Source organism: Bubalus bubalis, chromosome 20 (genome assembly GCF_019923935.1).
Source record: "Bubalus bubalis isolate 160015118507 breed Murrah chromosome 20, NDDB_SH_1, whole genome shotgun sequence".
Taxonomy (NCBI): domain Eukaryota; kingdom Metazoa; phylum Chordata; class Mammalia; order Artiodactyla; family Bovidae; genus Bubalus; species Bubalus bubalis.
Window position 1 is genome coordinate 44,248,338 of NC_059176.1, and position 17,900 is coordinate 44,266,237.

Here is a 17,900-nt window from a genome sequence, read left to right on the forward strand (position 1 = left end):
GAGATAATTTTGTGGATTCCCTAATATAGATACTGATTTCTATGGGTATATTAAGAGATAAAAATTATTGTGCATATGTCGAAGGAGATAATGATTTTGGATTATCTATTACACATAGAGATTTCTCTGTATATGTTAGAGATACAAATTTCTATGTTTATTTGGAAGGAAAGAAAGAGATAATCCTTCTAAATTATCTATTACAGATACAGATTTCTGTGTATATGTTAGCCCTGAACTTCTAATTCATCGTTTTTCTTTCACTTTCTCTTGGAACCTTCTGATTGTGTTCAAATTCTCAGGGTCACTTCAATTCAGTTCGGTTGCTCAGTCGTGTCAGACTCTGCGACTCCATGAATCGCACCATGCCCGGCCTCCCTGTCCATCACCAACTCTTGGAGCTTACTCAAACTCATGTCCATCGAGTCGGTGATGCCATCCAGCCATCTCATCTTCTGTCGTCCCCTTATCCTCCTGCCCCCAATCCCTCCCAGCATCAGAGTCTTTTCCAATGAGTCAACTCTTCGCATGAGGTGGCCAAAGTACTGGAGTTTCAGCTTTAGCATCAGTCCTTCCAATGAACACCCAAGACTGATCTCCTTTAGGATGGACTGGTTGGATCTCCTTGCAGTCCAAGGGACTCTCAAGAGTCTTCTCCGATACCACAGTTCAAAAGCATCAATTCTTCGGCGCTCAGCCTTCTTCACAGTCCAACTCTCACATCCATACATGACTACTGGAAAAACCATAGCCTTGACTAGACAGACCTTTGTTGGCAAAGTAATGTCTCTGCTTTTGAATATGCTATCTAGGTTGGTCATAACTTTCCTTCCAAGGAGTAAGCGTCTTTTAATTTCATGGCTGCAGTCACCATCTGCAGTGATTTTGGAGCCCCCAAAAATAAAGTCTGACACTGTTTCCACTGTTTCCCTATCTATTTCCCATGAAGTGATGGGACCAGATGCCATGATCTTAGTTTTCGGAAGGCTGAGCTTTAGGCCAGCCTTTTCACTCTCCTTTTTCACTTTCATCAAGAGGCTTTTGAGTTCCTCTTCACTTTCTGCCATAAGGGTGGTGTCATCTGCATATCTGAGGTTATTGATATTTCTCCCGGCAATCTTGATTCCAGCTTGTGCTTCTCCCAGCCCAGCGTTTCTCATGATGTACTCTGCATAGAAGTTAAATAAGCAGGGTGACAATATACAGCCTTGACGTACTCCTTTTCCTATTTGGAACCAGTCTGTTGTTCCATGTCCAGTTCTAACTGTTGCTTCCTGACCTGCATATGGGTTTCTCAAGAGGCAGGTGAGGTGGTCTGGTATTCCCATTTCTTTCAGAATTTTCCACAGTTTGCTGTGATCCACACAGTCAAAGGCTTTGGCATAGTCAATAAAGCAGAAACAGATGTTTTTCTGGAACTCGTTTGCCTTTTCCATGATCCAGCGGATGTTGGAAATTTGATCTCTGGTTCCTCTGCCTTTTCTAAAACCAGCTTGAACATCTGGAAGTTCATGGTTCATGTATTGCTGAAGCCTGGCTTGGAGAACTTTGAGCATTACTTTACTAGCATGTGAGATGAGTGCAATTGTGCAGTAGTTCGAGCATTCTTTGGTATTGCCTTTCTTTGGGATTGAAATGAAAACTGACCTTTTCCAGTTGTGTGGTGTGCTGAGTTTTCCAAATTTGCTGGCATATTGAGTGCAGCACTTTCACAGCAGCATCTTTCAGGATTTGGAATAGCTCCACTGGAATTCCATCACCTCGACTAGCTTTGTTCGTAGTGATGCTTCCTAAGGCCCACTTGACTTTACATTCCAGGATGTCTGGCTCTAGGTGAGTGATCACACCATCATGATTATCTGGGTCGTGAAGATCTTTTTTGTATAGTTCTGTGTATTCTTGCCACCTCTTCTTAATATCTTCTGCTTCTATTAGGTCCATACCATTTCTGTCCTTTATCGAGCCCATCTTTGCATGACATGTTCCCTTGGTATCTCTAATTTTCTTGAAGAGATCTCTAGTGTTTCCTGTTCTGTTGTTTTCCTCTATTTCTTACCATTGATTGCTGAGGAAGGCTTTCTTATCTCTTCTTGCTATTCTTTGGAACTCTGCATTCAGATGCTTGTATCTTTCCTTTTCTCCTTTGCTTTTCACTTCTCTTCTTTTCACAGCTATTTGTAAGGCCTCCCCAGACAGCCATTTTGCTCTTCTGCATTTCTTTTCCATGGGGGGATGGTCTTGATCCCTGTCTCCTGTACAATGTCATGAACCTCCATCCATCATCAGGCATTCTGTCTATCAGATCTAGTCCCTTAAATCTCTTTCTCACTTCCACTGCAGAGTCACTTACTGTGTTCTCTTTTTAAATTTTGCCTACAAGGGACATCATATGCTATTTTCTTTCTCTGTCTGGCTGACCTCACTTAGTCTATAATCCTCCAGGGCCCATTCTTGTGACAGTTGCATAATTTAATAATTTCAGTAGCCCTTTTTCACGGCTGATAATAGTCCATTGTATATATGTGCCACATCTTTAACCTTTAATCTGTCAAAAGACATCTTGCTGGTTCTGTGTCTTGACTGCTATAACTAGTGTGGCAGTGAACATTGGGGGTGCATGTGACTTTCTGAATGATAGTTTTCTCGGATATTGGCCCAGGTATGGGTATGTCTGATCATGGGCTGAACTCTCTTGGAATTTTATTTTCAGGCCTACAGAGGCTGTCCTTTCTAGTGGCTGTTTTCAATGTTCTTTCCCGCTGACCATGTAAAAGAGTTCCTCTTCTCCCATCTCTCTCCTGCATGTAATATTTGTAATCTTGTGAGGATGCCCATTTTGACAGGTGGGATGTGATTTCTTGTCATTTTGATTGACGTCATATTTAGGGATGTAGAGCATCTTGTCCTGTGGCCATTTTTTTTTTTTTCTTTCTTAAAGGGTGTGAGGAAAATTTACCTGTTACAGTTGGCTTCTTGAAAGTCAGTTGTGTTTGGAATTTATTTCTGCAAAACCCTCCCCAGAACCTTTCTAGAGGGTTACTGTCATTAACAGCCCCATAGGCCTTGTGAATTGGAGGTGCTGATAAGCACCAGAGATCAAGTTGTAGTTACAGAAAATGTCCACAAGGCGGCAGCACTTTTCATGCCCAATTCTGCTTCCTTGGGCAGTCTGATCCTTAGGGAAAGTCAGTTTCCAGTGTGTGAATTACAGTGGAATGGAGAAGACAATGGCAACCCACTCCAGTACTCTCGCCTGGAGAGTCCCATGGACGGAGGACCCTGGTAGGCAGCAGTCCATGGGGTCTCTAAGAGTCCGGTACGACTGAGCGACTTCACTTTGACGCATTGGAGAAGGAAATGGAAGCCCACTCCCGTATTCTTGCGGAGCCTGGTGGGCTGCCGTCTATGGGGTCGCACAGAGTCGGACACAACTGAAGCGACTCAGCAGCAGCAGCAGCAGTGTCTGAGCAAACCCCCAACGGCTTGTGTCTCACTACTTCTTCCCCCTAAAGCTGCACACCTCCCCTCCAGACCCATCCATACCTGGGCCAGAGCACCTGGTGAGGTGCCTAGGAGGCTGCGCTCTCAAGAAGGAGGCTTGAATTGGGGTCCCCAGCACAAATTAGACTTGGTCTAGGTTACTTTTCCAGAGTTTGAGGCCAGATGGTCAGGTGACCATCCTTTGGTTGAACTAGGGACTCTGGTTCCAGCCAGAGCAAACCAGACAGTACTCAATTAAGGACACCCTGCCCAGTTGTTCGGCCCCATTACAGGGCAGTCATGGGTTCCAAGGCTGCTCAGAATCCAGGGATGGGACAGCAGCCCAAGTCAGGAAGGTGGGGGGAAATTAACTAGGCATTGATTTTCTTTCCTTTTCTTTAATGCTAATGCTATATGGGAATATAGTTGATTTGCCGTTTTTTTGCTTGTCATCAGTATACAATCACCTGATTCTGTTATGCATTATGTTTATATACAGCATATCTGTTCTTTTTTGGATTGTTTTGCCCTAGAGGTTATTGTAGAAGGCAATGGCACCCCACTCCAGTACTCTTGCCTGGAAAATCCCATGGGGGGTGGAGCCTGGTAGGCTGCAGTCCATGGGGTCGCTAATAGTTGGACACGACTGAGCAACTTGACTTTCACTTTTCACTTTGATGCATTGGAGAAGGAAATGGCAACCCACTCCAGTGTTCTTGCCTGTAGAATCCCAGGGGCAGGGGAGCCTGGTTGGCTGCCGTCTATGGGGTCGCACAGAGTCGGACATGACTGACGTGACTTAGCAGCAGCAGCAGAGGTTATTGTAGAATTTCGAGCAAAGTTCCCTGTGCCGAACATCAGGTGTTTTTTGGAGTATCTGTTAGATAAACAAATTTCTGTGCAAATGTGGATGGATTGAAGGAAGGAGATAATCCTTGTAAATTGTCTATTACAGATACAGATTTCTGTGTATATGTTAGAGATGTAGATTTTGTGTTTATGTGGGTGGGAGGAGCAAGGAAGGAGATATTCCTTGTGGATTATCTACGGAAGATACTGATTTATATGTGTATATGAGAAAGGAAGGAGGTAATCCTTGTGGATTTTCTATTACAGATACAGATTTCTGTGTATACATTAGAGATACAGATTCTTTGTAAATGTGGAAGGAATGAAGGAAGGTAGGTAGGAGATATTCCTTGTGGATTATCTATTAAAGATTTATATTCCTATTTATATGTTAGTCCAGATTTTCTAATTCATCCCTAGCCGTTCACTTTTTTTTGGTGGGGGGACACTTTGTGTTTGAATTCTCAGTCTCTTTTTGTGTTGTAAATTAGTTCCTTTGCATCTCTTTTTTCATTTTGCATAGAAGGGAGATAGTGTACTATTGTCTTTCCTTGACTGGCTGACTTGGTTAGTGTAAGATTCTTCAAGGTCCATCCCTGTGGTGACCAGGGGCATAGTTTCATAATTTCAGCGGCAGTTTTTCATAGTCCATTTTATACATGTACTGCATCTTTAAGCTTTAATCGGTCAGTGGACATTTTCCTGGGTCTGTGTTTTGCTATTTTAAGTAGGGCTGCCATGAATGTTGGGGTGCATGTGTCTTTTTGAATGGTGGTTTTTCGGATATAAGCCCACGTGAGGGTATGTCAGATTCTAGGCTTAGTTTTTCTGAAGATCTTTTTCTAGCATGCGGAGGCTGTCCTTTCTAGGGCTGTTGGCAATCTCCATTCCCACTGACTGTGTCAAGTAGGTTCCATCACTACCCAGCTCTCTCCCACATGTATTGTTGCAGACTTGTGAGGATGGCCATTCTGATAGGTTGGATTTGATTTCTTGTTGTCATTTTGATTGGCATTTCTTCTGTAATATTAGGGACGCAGAGCATATTATCCTGTGACAGTCTGGGTTTTTTCCTCACAGGTGTGAGGAAAATTTACGTATCGCCATTGGCTTCTTGAATGTTGGCTGTGTTTGCAGTTTATTTCTGCAGTGTTCACCGCAGGGCCTTTCCTGAGGGTGAGCATCTGTGTGCTAAGTCGCTTCAGTCGGGTCCCACTATTTGTGACCCTATGGACCGTAGACCACCAGACTCCTCTGTCCATGGGATTTTCTAGGCAAGAATACCGGAGTGGGTTGCCATACCCTCCTCCAAGGGATCTTCCTGACCCACGGGTCAAACCAGTGTCTTTATGTCTCCTGCAGTGGCAGGCAGTTCTCCCACTAGCGCCACGTGGGAAGCCCTAGTAGAATCGTAAAAAGTCATTAACAACTCACCTAGTCATACGGAAAGAGGTCAAGCTGTATCACCAGGGCAAACTGTTAAACCTCACATGGAATGGTCAGACTGAGGCCTGAGATGTGGGAAGGGTCAGTAGACATGGTGGTCTCACCGTGTGCCTCCTTGGCAGGGACTGTATTGGCTCAAGGAGCAGCTTTTATTGGTCCCACCAGAAGCCTTCCCTGTGAAGGGAGCAGTGCACATCTTTAAAACTGCTCAAAAATCCAAAACTGAGCCCATCGCCTTGAGTAACATGATAATGCATGTCCCTATAGTTAGAAGAAAGGAAATAACTGAATATTTCATAAATTGTTATCTGTGAAAAGATTGTCAAGTTGAGATTTCAAACCTAATTTATTTTACACATCTAAAAAGATTCATCCTGAAGGCTCCTCATTGTTAATTATTTAAGAAATGCAAATCAAAACTTCGATGAGGTACCACCTCAAACTGGTCAGAATGGCTATCATTTAAAACTCTCCAAGTAACAAGTGTTGCAGAGGGTGTGGAGAAAAGGGAGCCCTCCTACACAGTTGGTGGGAAGATAAATTGGTGCAGTCACTGTCGAGAACAGTGTGGCGGTTCCTCAAAAAAACTAAAAATAGTTACCATGTAATCTAGCAATCCCACTTCTAGCCATACATCCAGACAAAGCCATAATTCGAAAAGATACATGCAGTATTCTAAAAGTATTTGTGCATACCAGCTGCAGATCTGACAAGAAACCTCACTCTCACATCTGAGATGTTGAATTTGTTTTCACATATTGTCTGCTGTATTTAGACTCTTGGTTCATACTTCATGTAACCCCATAGTGTCATAATTAAATCCAATTTGAATTTTAACCTTATTTTTTGGATGTGGTTTCCCTGCAGCAGCGTAGGAGCATTCCCTTTTCTCCAGGTCCTGTTTCCTTCTATGATCTGTTACTTGTTGATATGAATGTCAATTTCATTCTAGCTCAGTTTGAACAAAGAAGCAAAAAATCAGGGGGCCTAAGTTTTCTGTTTTCTTCATGGAGAAAGAGGAAACTGTTAGAAGACTAAGTCCCTGTAGCTCATATGCTCTTTGAGCCACTAATTGTTTGCAGGAGTTTGATTTTATTTTCAAGTGTGACCTTTTATTCATATGATAACAAATAACAGAATTAGAAGAAAGTAATTTGAAATTATGGCTTGCTTCTACCTAGAAAATCTGAACCAAAGGAACAATGGAAACTGCAAAATCATGCTTCCAAACTTTTAAGAATATTTTAGGTTTGCAAATAACTAGTATGCTTGGAATTAAACCAGTATATTTTTATTCTGATAAAGAATGTACTTTTCCAGAAGACTTCCAGTGTGGCTGCTTCCTGCTGAAAACCTGCAATACTGCAATCAGGCCACTTCCTGTCTGTCTTTACAGGACACGGGGAGACACTGTAAGAAATTCCTGGATCTCCCCTGGGTCCTGACCATCATGTGGCCACAGAAATTGGTAACATTCAGTTTCCTGATGTGGGTGAAGTGTGGAGCCCAGTGATGCTTTCTTCTTCAAGAAACGTACATCCTAGTTCCCACAGGAGGGTGAGCCCCCTGTCCAACGATGAGAGACCCTACATGTGTGTGACCTGTGCCTCCTGGGAGACCAGCCCTAAACTCACCTGAACCTGACCAAGTTCTGTCTACATGGTAGGTTTAGACCTCTCCAAGTCCTGTCTACACTGATGATGTTTAGACGAGACCGTGCACTTTCTGCAGTGAGGACATTTAGGCCTGACTGTACTCTGTGACTGGGACGTGGGGACCCGGTTGCAGGCCTGGCCTGGCCTCTGTCTGGGAAACTTCATGCCTGCGTCTGAGCATCAGTGCTCAGATGTCTGGGGTCTGGGGCTGGGTAGGCTTCTCTGGGAACCATTCTCTCCTCTGCGTGGGCTTCCCTGGCCCTCCCGGGGGTCAGTGCTGTGGTCGTGCTCCCAGTCTGTTCCCTGCCAGGTTCACCTCCCTGGGGCTCCTGGAGACCCCTCAGGTGGGCTACCTGGTAATCATTCCAATTTCCCAGCACATTCAGGTTGAGTAGGGAGGCAGGTTCACCTGGTGAATTGGTTCCAGGGCACAGGGGTCGGGCAAGAAGTCAGCGGGCAGCAGGTGAGGTTGCTGCTGCCACCTCCTTCCAGTCGACTCTCTCCTCCAAAGAGAACGGAGCTGCCCCTCATCTTCCAGCCCAGCTCTCCCGTTTTCTCAACATCTCAGCGGGACAAGAAAGACAGAGCCTGCCAGAACCAAGGTAGTGTATTCACCTCTAGCATGAGCTTTCAAACGAGGGAAAAATCATATGATACCAAAGTGAAAACAAGAGGGGCCTGACTTCTCAGGAACAATTGTTGGGGGAGGAGATGGACCCTGCACTTCTTTCTAGGGTCCCAGGAGGCCCCAGGGTCCTGGCTTGTTCACACATTGGGGGCCCGCCAACCACAGCCATGGTGTCCTGACTGAGGGGATGTGTGACCCCAGTTTGTAGGTCTGGGCACTGTGTGGGTCTCACCCCATCCACATGGGTCAGGAATCTATACCCAGAGACCCCATATCTGTTCTTTACCTACAGTGTGTCTTGTCTCCTGAGAGAGTCCCAACCAATGAATTGAGGGTGTTGCCGTGATTAACCTGTGGTCCTTTTTCTTCTCTTTACCTTGTTGCATTCACACGAGGTTAGGCACCTTTGAGTGGGTTGCTGCTCTGTTCTGCAGAATGAAAACCTTTGGAGGTGTCATATTAATATCATAGCACATCACATGTCTAATTCATAGGGTCACTGCTGTCTAGTTTCCCCTTCACTAAGCTCAGGTAATTTAACTTTTATAGTGGGGTAGAGTTTATTTCCATTGTTTCATTGGTTTTAGGTATACAGGAATTTGATTTGATTTTACATAGACATCTATTCCTTTTCCTTTTTGTTCCTAATATAGGTTATTACAGTTTGCTCAGTAAGAGTTCACTGTTCTATTCAGTAGATTCTATTTGAGTATCAGTTTTATACCTATTAGTGTGTATATTTTCATCTGAAACTCTTAATTTATTCCTTCCTTTTAACTTTCTTTTTAAAAAATTAATTTATTTTAAAAAGAGGCTAATTACTTTACAATATTGTGGCGGTTTTTGCCATACATTGACATGAATCAGCCACGGGTGCACATGTGTCCCCCATCCTGAACCCCCCTCCCACCTCCCTTCCCATCCCATCCCTTAGGGTTGTCCCAGTGCACCGGCTTTGAGTGCCCTGTTTCATGCATCGAACTTGGACTGGTCATCTATTTCACATATGGTAATATACATGTTTCAGTGCTATTCTCTCAAATCATCCCACCCTCGCCTTCTCCCACAGAGTCCAAAAGTCTGTTCTTTACGTCTCTTTTGCTGTCTTGCATATAGGGTCATCGTTACCATCTTTCTAAATTCCATATATATGCATTAATATACTGTATTTGGTGTTTTTATTTCAGACTTACTTCACTCTCTATAATAGGCTCCAGTTTCATCCACCTCATTAGAACTGATTCCAATGTGTTCATTTTAATAGCTGAGTAATTAACTTTCTTTTGATAATCATAATTTGGTTTTCTCATTCTGCGAGTCCATTTCTGTTTTGTAAAAGTGTTCCCTGGTATGAATTTATAGATTCCAACTGTCTGCAGTATCTTACAATATTTGTCTTTTTCTCTCTGACTCACCTCCCTTAGTATGAAAATTTCTCAGTCCACTCATGCTGCTGCCAATATAATTATTTTTTCTGTTTTATGGGTAAGCAGTATCTCACTGTATAAATGCATCACGTAGTCTTCATTTTTCTGTCAGTGGGCATTTTTGTGGGTTCTGTGTCTTGGCTACTATAAACAGAGCTACGGTGAAAATTGAGCACATGTAATTTGAACGATGAATTTCTCCAGATCTAAGCCTGGGAGTGGGATTGCAGGATCATATGATACTTCTATGTTTAGTGTTTCACAGAACCTCTGTGCTGTTTTCCACAGTGGCTTCACCACTTATATTCCCACCAACATTGTAGGAGGATTCCTTTTTCTGTACATCCTGTGCAGTATTGATTTTTTGTAGATATTTTCAAGGATGGCCACTGTGACCAATGTGAGGTGATACTTCATTGTAATTTTGATTTGCATTGATTTAATAATTCTTGATGTGGAGTATCTTTCCATGTGCTGTTATCATTTTACACCTTGTGGGTACAATTTAACTCTTGAATCTGGCTTGCTGAAACTTGGCCCTGTTTGGAATTCTTTTCTGATAATTTACCTTAGGACACTTCTTGAGGGCAGCTGTCATTTACAGCCCTTTTTGACTTTTGACTTTTGAGAGCATAGCAGCACCTGTTTTACTGTGTATCTATTAATCTGAACCAGCTGGTTGCTCTCTGCCCCTTTATTTTTTGGTAAGGTAAGTTTTTTAAGTCTCTGAGGCTGATTCTCTTTTGTAAAAAGTTCATTTGTATCCATCTTTAGAGTCCACCAGCAATGATGTCCTATGATAGCTGTCTTTCCCTGTCTTATTTCACTTAGTATGATCATCTCAGATTTCTTCCCTGTAACTGGAAATGGCATTATTTCATCCTTCTTTATTTCTGACTATTATTGTATTGTGCATATATACCCCATCTTCTGTATCCATTCATCTGTCCTTGTACATTTAAGTTGCTTTCCTGTCTTTACTATTGTACCCAGTGTTGCCATGATCACTGGGGTGCAGGTATCTTTAAAAAATGTTTTTTTCTGGATCTATGCCTAGGTATGGGATTTCTGGGTCACTTGGTACTTCTATTTTTAGTTTTTTAGAGAGCCTCCATAATGTCCTCCCTTGTGGATGTACCCGTTTACATTCCCACCCACACTGTCAGAGGGCTTTCTTCTCCCCACACCTCCTGCAGAATTTATTGTTGTAGATTTTTTGAGATGGTCACTCTAATCGCTGTGAAGTGTTACCTCATTGGACCATTGAGTTGCTCTTCTCTAAGAACTAATGATTCTGACCATCTTTTCTTGTACTTTATGGCCATCTGTGGAGAAATGCACATTTAGATCTTCGGCAATTTTTCACTGGATTCTTTATTTTTTGATATTGGGCTTTATGAGTTGTTTGTATGTGTGGAGAGAAATTCCCTGTGAGTACCTTCATTTGCTAGAATTGCTTCCATTCTAGGTTGTCTTTTTCTTTCACTGATGATTTCCTTTGCTGTGCAAATGCTTCTAAGGTCTATTAGGTCCCATTTGTTTGTTTCTTTTTTTTTTTTTTTTGGCATTGTGTATTTTTTTTTCAAATTTTATTTTATTTTTAAATTTTACATAATTGTATTAGTTTTGCCAAATATCAAAATGAATCCGCCACAGGTATACATGTGTTCCCCATTTGTTTCTTTTTATTTGTCCTGATTCTAAGTGGTGAATCAAAACAGAACTTTGCTGCACTTCCTGTCACAGTGTGTTCTGCTTTTTTCCTTAGGAGTTCCATTGTATCTGTCCTTTTATTTAGCCCTTTAATCTATTTGCAGTTTATTTTTGTGTATGGTGTTAGGGAATCATCTAATTTCAATCTCATTTTCATGCTAAGGAACCTGCCTCGTTTCCTCCACAGTGGGTGCTCCCAATTTCCATTCCCGGCATTAGTGTGCGAGGGTTCCCTTTGCTCTATATCCGCTCCAGGATTTTATTGTTTATAGAGTTTCAGCCTATGGCCATTGTGAGTGGTGTGAGGTGGTACCTCACTGAAGTTTTGATTTGCATTTCTCTCATATTTAGCGATGCTGGCATCTTTTCATGTGATTTTTTTTTTAAACACTGTGAGTTAAACTTACTCAAATTGGCTTCTTGAATGCCTTCCCTATTTTGAATATTGACCTCGTTTAGCACATTTCTTGAGGGCAGGTGTTTTTTATTTATAGCCCCTCAGGCTTTGTGAATGTTAAGTGCCAAAGAGCGTCGGTTTTACAGTTGTTATGGGAAATAGCCACCAGGGGGCAGCATGGCTTAATGCCCAATTCGAGTTACTGGGGGAACAAGACCTTAGGGAAAGTCCTGTTCCTGGTTTGTCAATTAGAGTGGAATGTGCCACAAGAAACACTTAGAGCTTGTGTCCCATTCCTTCTTCCTTCCTTACCCCATCCCCTGGACACATCCAAGTTCCTGCAACACCACTCTGGGGAGGTTCATCCATAGGTGGGGTGATCCTAAGGAAGGGGGTTGGAGGTGGGAACCCCAACACCAGGAGACATGGAGCCCACAGGGTTTTTCAAAGCTCTTCCAGCCCAGAGGCTCCACATCCTTTGGGTGCAGTAGGCGTAGTTTCACTGCAGGAGGGTCCTCCTGGAACTGGAGGTTGTGGGCCCGTGCAGAAAACAGGCTCACCAGGTCCATGGGGCAGGGCTCATTGGCTGGCACATCCTCCCCAGCTCCGTCAGCCCCGTGACAGTCCGTCCTTGGGAAACAAGCCTGCCCAGGCTTCAGGGATGTGACAGCAGCCCAGGTCACCAAGGCCTGAGGGGAATAGAGATGACATTCACTTTTTATAACTTGTATTTATTGGTGTATAGGTGACTTAGAATGTTGCAGGGTTTGTTTATTTTTTAGGTGGACAGCAACACGATTCACTTATGCATAGACGTGTACATGTCCTTTTTTGGGTTCTCTTCCCATATAGTTTATTGTGTGCTGTTGAGTGCACAGTAGTGAGGGGTCCTCGCTGATTATCTCATAAAGAGTAGTGTGTGTGTGTTCATCTCCACCAGCTCATTTCTCACTGCCCAACACATTTCCCTTTTGGTAACTATAAGGTGCTTTGCTATGCTGTGGGCTTCCCTGGTGGCTCAGCTGGTAAAGAATCTGCAATGTGGGAGACCTGAGTTTGACCCCTGGGTTGGGAAGATCTCCTAGAGAAGGGAAAGGCTACCCACTCCATATTCTGGCCTGTAGAATTCCACGGACTGTATAGTCCATGGGGTGGCAAAGAGTTGGACACTGACTGAGTGACTTTCACTTGCTATGTTATAGGGCCATTTCTGCTTGTAAAGAAGTTCATTTGTATCCATTTTTAGAATCTACCTCCATATGATGATATGATACTTGCTTTCCTTTGTCTCACTTCACTTAGTATCCTCTCTACTTCCTTCCTTGTTTTTGGACATGGTATGATGTCACCCTTTTATGACTGAGTATAATCCACTGTGTGCGTGTACCCCATCTTTTTACCCATTCATCTGTCCTTATCCACTTAGGTTGCTTCCAAGTCTTGGCTATTGTACATGGTGCTGCCAAGAACATTGGGTGCACCCGTCTTTTAAAATAATGGTTTTCTCTGGATCTATGCCCAGTAATGGGATTGCTGGGTCCTATAGAACTTCTCTGTTTAGTTTTTAATGAACCATTACCTGTTCTTCATGAATGTATTGACTTTTATTCCCACCACCAGGTAGGAGGTTTCTTTTTTCTACATACCCTCTCCAGAATTTATTGTTGTAGATTTTTGGTTCTGACCATTCTGACCTTTGTGAGGCATAATACATTGTACTTCTGAGCTGCAGTTCTCTAATACTTACAGACGCTGAGCATCTTTTCATGTAGGTCATGGCCACCTCTATGCCTTCTTTGGAGAAATGTCCATTTGAATCTTGTGCCTCTGTTTGATTGTATTTCCTTTGATAATGAGGTGCATACACTGTGTGTTTTGGAGATAAATTCCTCATGGGTGGTTTTTTTTTTGTTGTTGCAAATATTAGATTTTGAGGGTTGTCTTTTTGTTGTCTTTATGGTTTCCTCTGCTCTGGAATCATTTTTTAAAATTTTAATTGGAGGCTAATTACTTTATAATATTGTGGTATTTTTTGCCATACATTCACATGAATCAGCCATGGGTGTACATGTGTTCCTCATCCTGATCTTCCCTCCCACCTCCCTCCCCATCCCACCCCTCAGGGTCATCCCAGTGCACCAGCCCTGAGCACCCTGCCTCATGCATCAAACCTGGACTGGCAATCTATTTCACATATGATAATATACATGTTTCAATGCTATTCTCTCAAATCATCCTACCCTCGCCTTCTCCCACAGAGTCCAACAGTCTGTTCTTTACATCTGTGTCTCTTTTGCTGTCTTGCATATAGTGTCATCGTTACCATCTTTCTAAATTTTCTATGTATGCATTAATATACGGTATTGGTGTTTTTCTTTCTGACTTACTTTGCTCTGTATAATAGGCTCCAGTTTCATCCACCTCATTAGAACTGATTCAAATGTATTCTTTTTAATGGCTAGTAATATTCCATTGTGTATATGTACCATAGCTTTCTTATCCATTCATCTACTGATGGACATCTAGGTTGCTTCCATGTCCTGGCTATTGTAAACAGTGCTGCGATGAACACTGGGGTACACGTGTCTCTTTCAATTCTGGTTTCCTCGGTGTGTATGCCCAGCAGTGGGATTGCTGGGTCGTATGTCTGCCATCATTTTAAGGGGCATTCAGTCCCAGTTATTTATTTTTGTTTTATTTTTCATGATTCTAAGAGGTGGGTCAAACTAGAACTTGCTGCGTTCTATGTCAAAGTGCGTTCTACCTTTTTCCTCAAGAGTTTCGTATTATCTGTCCTTTGGGTCTTTAATCTATTTGTAGTTTATTTTTGTGTATGCTGTTAGGGAGTATTCTAATTTGATTCTCATTTCTTAAAAGCCTGTGCATTGTTCTCCATGAGGCTGTTGCTGGTTTACCTTTTCACTTGCAGTCTAGGAGTGTTCCCTTTTTCTCACGATTTCTCCAGCATTTATTGTTTCTCTAGTTTTGGACAATGGCTGTTGTGAACCATGTCAGGAAATGCCTCATTGTAGTTTTGATCTGCATTCCTCTAATAAGTAGCAATGTTGACATCTTTTCATGTTATATTTTCTAAAGGGTGTGAGTTAAACTTCTTCAATTGGCCACTTGGACGCCTGCCTTGTTTCCCATTTACACAGATGTCTATGTGATTTGTTGGGTTTTTTTCTTTATAGGTTAATACAGAGTGTGGAGTAAGTTTCCTTGTGTTACGCAGTAGGTCCTGGCGACTGATTTTATGAATAGGATTGTGCATGTATTAGTCTGAAGAAGCTCATTTCTCCCTCCTCCACATCTTTATATCTTGGTGATGGGAAGTTTCTAAGTCTGTGATTCTGTGTCTCCAGGCAATAAGTTCATCTGTATCCATCTTTAGATCACACCTAGAAGTGATATCATACAATATTTGTCTGTCCTTGTCTCCCTTACCTGGAATGATCATCTCTACTAACTTTCCTGAGGCTGGACTTGGCATTACTTCCAACTTCTTTAGAGTTGAGAAACATTGCTTTGTGTACACGTTCCCCATCGTATGTTTCCATTCATGGGCTTCTACAATCAGCTTGCTTTCCTGTCTTACCTAGTGGGGCCGAAATCTGGGCCCCTACATGGTTGCCTGTCTCTGTTAAATTTTGGTTGTCTCCACCTGGCTGCCTTGATGTGACGATGTCTCGCTGTCCAGATGTGAAGATGCAAGCCTGCTCAGGAATGGGAGATAAGCCCAGGTCAGGGAGGAGGGAGGGAGAAAGCTCGGCATTGCCTTTTCTTTAATCTCATGTCTGTGCTATGGTGGAGTGCAGTCAGTTTGGAGTTTTGTGTTTGTCTGCAGGGTCCTGCCCCCTGCATCATTTATGCCATATGCTCACAGCATATCTGTTCTTTTTGGATTCTGTTGCCGTAGATGTTATTGCAGAAGGTAGACCAAGTTCCCTGTGCTGAACATCAGATCCTTCTTGAGTATCTATTAGAGATACAGGTTTCTGTGTATGTGTGGAAGGAAGATAGGTAATGATTTTAGATTGTCTAATACAGATACAGATATCTCTGTATATGTTTGAGATACAAATTTCTGTGTGTATTTGGAAGGAAGGAAGAAAAGAGATACTCCTTGTGGATTCTCTATTACAGATACAGATTTATGTTAAACCTGACCTCCTAATTCATCCTTGCTATTTCAGTTTTCTTGGAACCCTTTGTTTGTGTGTGAATTCTCAGAGTCTCTTTTTGAATAAGTGTGTTCCTTTGTATCTCGCTTTTTATTTTGCCCAGAGGGACATCATATGCTATTTTCTTTCTCTTTTTGGCTGACTTTACATATCTATGATTCTCCATCCTCCATCATTGTGACAATTAGTGGCATAATTTCAAAATTTCAGTGGTGGTTTTTCATAGCTGAGTAATACTCCATTGTATATATGTACCGCATCTTCTTTAACTTTTAATCTATCAGATGACATCTTTCTGTTCCTGTGTCTTGGCTACTGTAAGTGGTACTGCAGTGGATGTTGGGGTGCATGTGACTTTTTCAGTGATGGATTTCTCAGGATATAGGCCAGGTGGGGGTGTGTCGAGTCATGGGCTGAGCTATTTTGAAATTTTATTCACAGGACAGCCTGTGAAGGCTGTCCTTGCTAGGGGATTTTGCCAATGTCCATTCCCACTGACCGTGTAGGGGTTTCCTCTCTGCCCGGCTCTCTCCTGCATCTGTTCTTAGTAGACTTGTGAGGATGGCCATTCTGATAAGTGTGACTTGATTTCTTGGTGTCTTTTAGTTTTTTGGTTACGTTTATTAAAAACTGTTATAAACTCTTGTTGTCTTTTAGATTGGCATTCCTCCTGTAATAATCAGGGATGTTGAGCAACTTGTCCTGTGGTCCACTGCTTTCTTTTTTTTTCTTAAAGAGTGTGAGTAAAATTTACCTGTTGGCATTTGGAATTTATTGCTGCAATATGTGTTACAGGAACTCTCCTGAGGTCAGCTATCATTAACAGCCCTCCAGGCCTTGTGAAATGCAAGAAATTGAGGAAAATAATAGAATGGGAAAGGCTAGAAATCTCTTCAAGAAAATTAGAGAAACCAAGGGAACATTTCATATGAAGATGGTTCCGATAAAAGACAGAAATGGTATGGACCTAACAGAAGCAGAAGATATTAAGAAGAGGTTGCAAGAATACACAGAAGAACTTAGGTACAAAAAGGTCTTAATGACCTGGATAACCATGATGGTGTGGTCACTCACCTAGAGCCAGACATCCTGTAGTGTGAAGTCAAGAGGGCCTATGGAAGCATTGTGTGTGCTCAGTCGCTTTAGTAGTATCTGACTCTTTGTGATCCCATGGACTGTAGCCTGCCAGGCTCCTATGTCCTTGGGATTCTCCAGGCAAGAATACTGGAGTGGGTTTCTGGGCCCTCCTCCAGGGGATCTTCCTGACCCAGGGATTGAACCCATGTTTCCTACATTGCTGGCAGATTCTTTATCACTGAGCCACCTGGGAAGCCTGGAAGGAAGCATTACTATGAACAAAGCTAGTGGAGGTGGTTGAAATCCTGCCAAGCTATTTTAAATCCTAAAAGATGATTCCGTTAAAGTGCTGCACTCAGTGTGACAGCAAATTTGGAAAACTCAGTAGTGGCCACAGGACTGGAAAGGTCAGTTTTCATTCCAATCCCAAAGAAGGACAATGCCGAAGAATGTTCAAACTACCACACAATTGCACTATTTTCACATGCCAGCAAGGTAATGCTCAAAGTCATTCAAGCTAGGCTTCAACAGTACATGAACTGAGATATTCTAGGTGTACAAGCTGGATTTAGAAAAGGCAGATGAACCAAAGATCAAATTGCCGACATCCATTGGATCATAGAGATTTCCAAATTTGCTGCCATATTGAGTGTAGCACTTGAACAGAATCATCTTTGAGGATTTGAAACAGCTCAGCTGGATTTCAGTCACCTCCACCAGCTTTGTTCAGACATTCAATCGTTTCCAACTCTTTGCAGCCCCATGGACTGCAGCACACCTGGCTTCCCTGTCCTGCACCATCTCCCAGAGGTTGCTCAAACTCCTGTCCATTGAGTTGGTGATGCCATCCAGCCATCTAATCCTCTCTCATCCCCTTCTCCTCCTGCCTTCAATCTTTCCCCAGCATCAGGGTCTTTTCCAGTGAGTCAGCTCTTCACAGCAGGTGGCCAAAGTATTGGAGCTTCAGCTTCAGCAATAGTCATTCCAATGAATATTTAGGGTTGATTTCCTTTAGGATTGACTGGTTTGATCTCCTTGCTTTCC

The 17,900-nt window shown here is 42.6% G+C and overlaps 1 long non-coding RNA gene across 5 annotated transcripts in view; it reads left to right on the forward strand.

The window, feature by feature from the left end:
• The window catches only part of LOC123330802, a 51,906-nt gene that overhangs the window by 13,758 nt on the left and 20,248 nt on the right, over positions 1-17,900 (forward strand). For 3 of the 5 annotated variants that reach the window (XR_006546979.2, XR_006546975.2, XR_006546978.2), the window contains exons 2-3: positions 7,172-7,437; positions 7,923-8,032. This is a non-coding gene — a long non-coding RNA (uncharacterized LOC123330802). Of the gene's footprint in view, positions 1-7,171; positions 7,438-7,922; positions 8,033-8,350; positions 8,546-16,574; positions 16,753-17,900 lie in introns of those variants that run through there. The other 2 variants (XR_006546976.2, XR_006546977.2) reach the window with 2 other exon arrangements.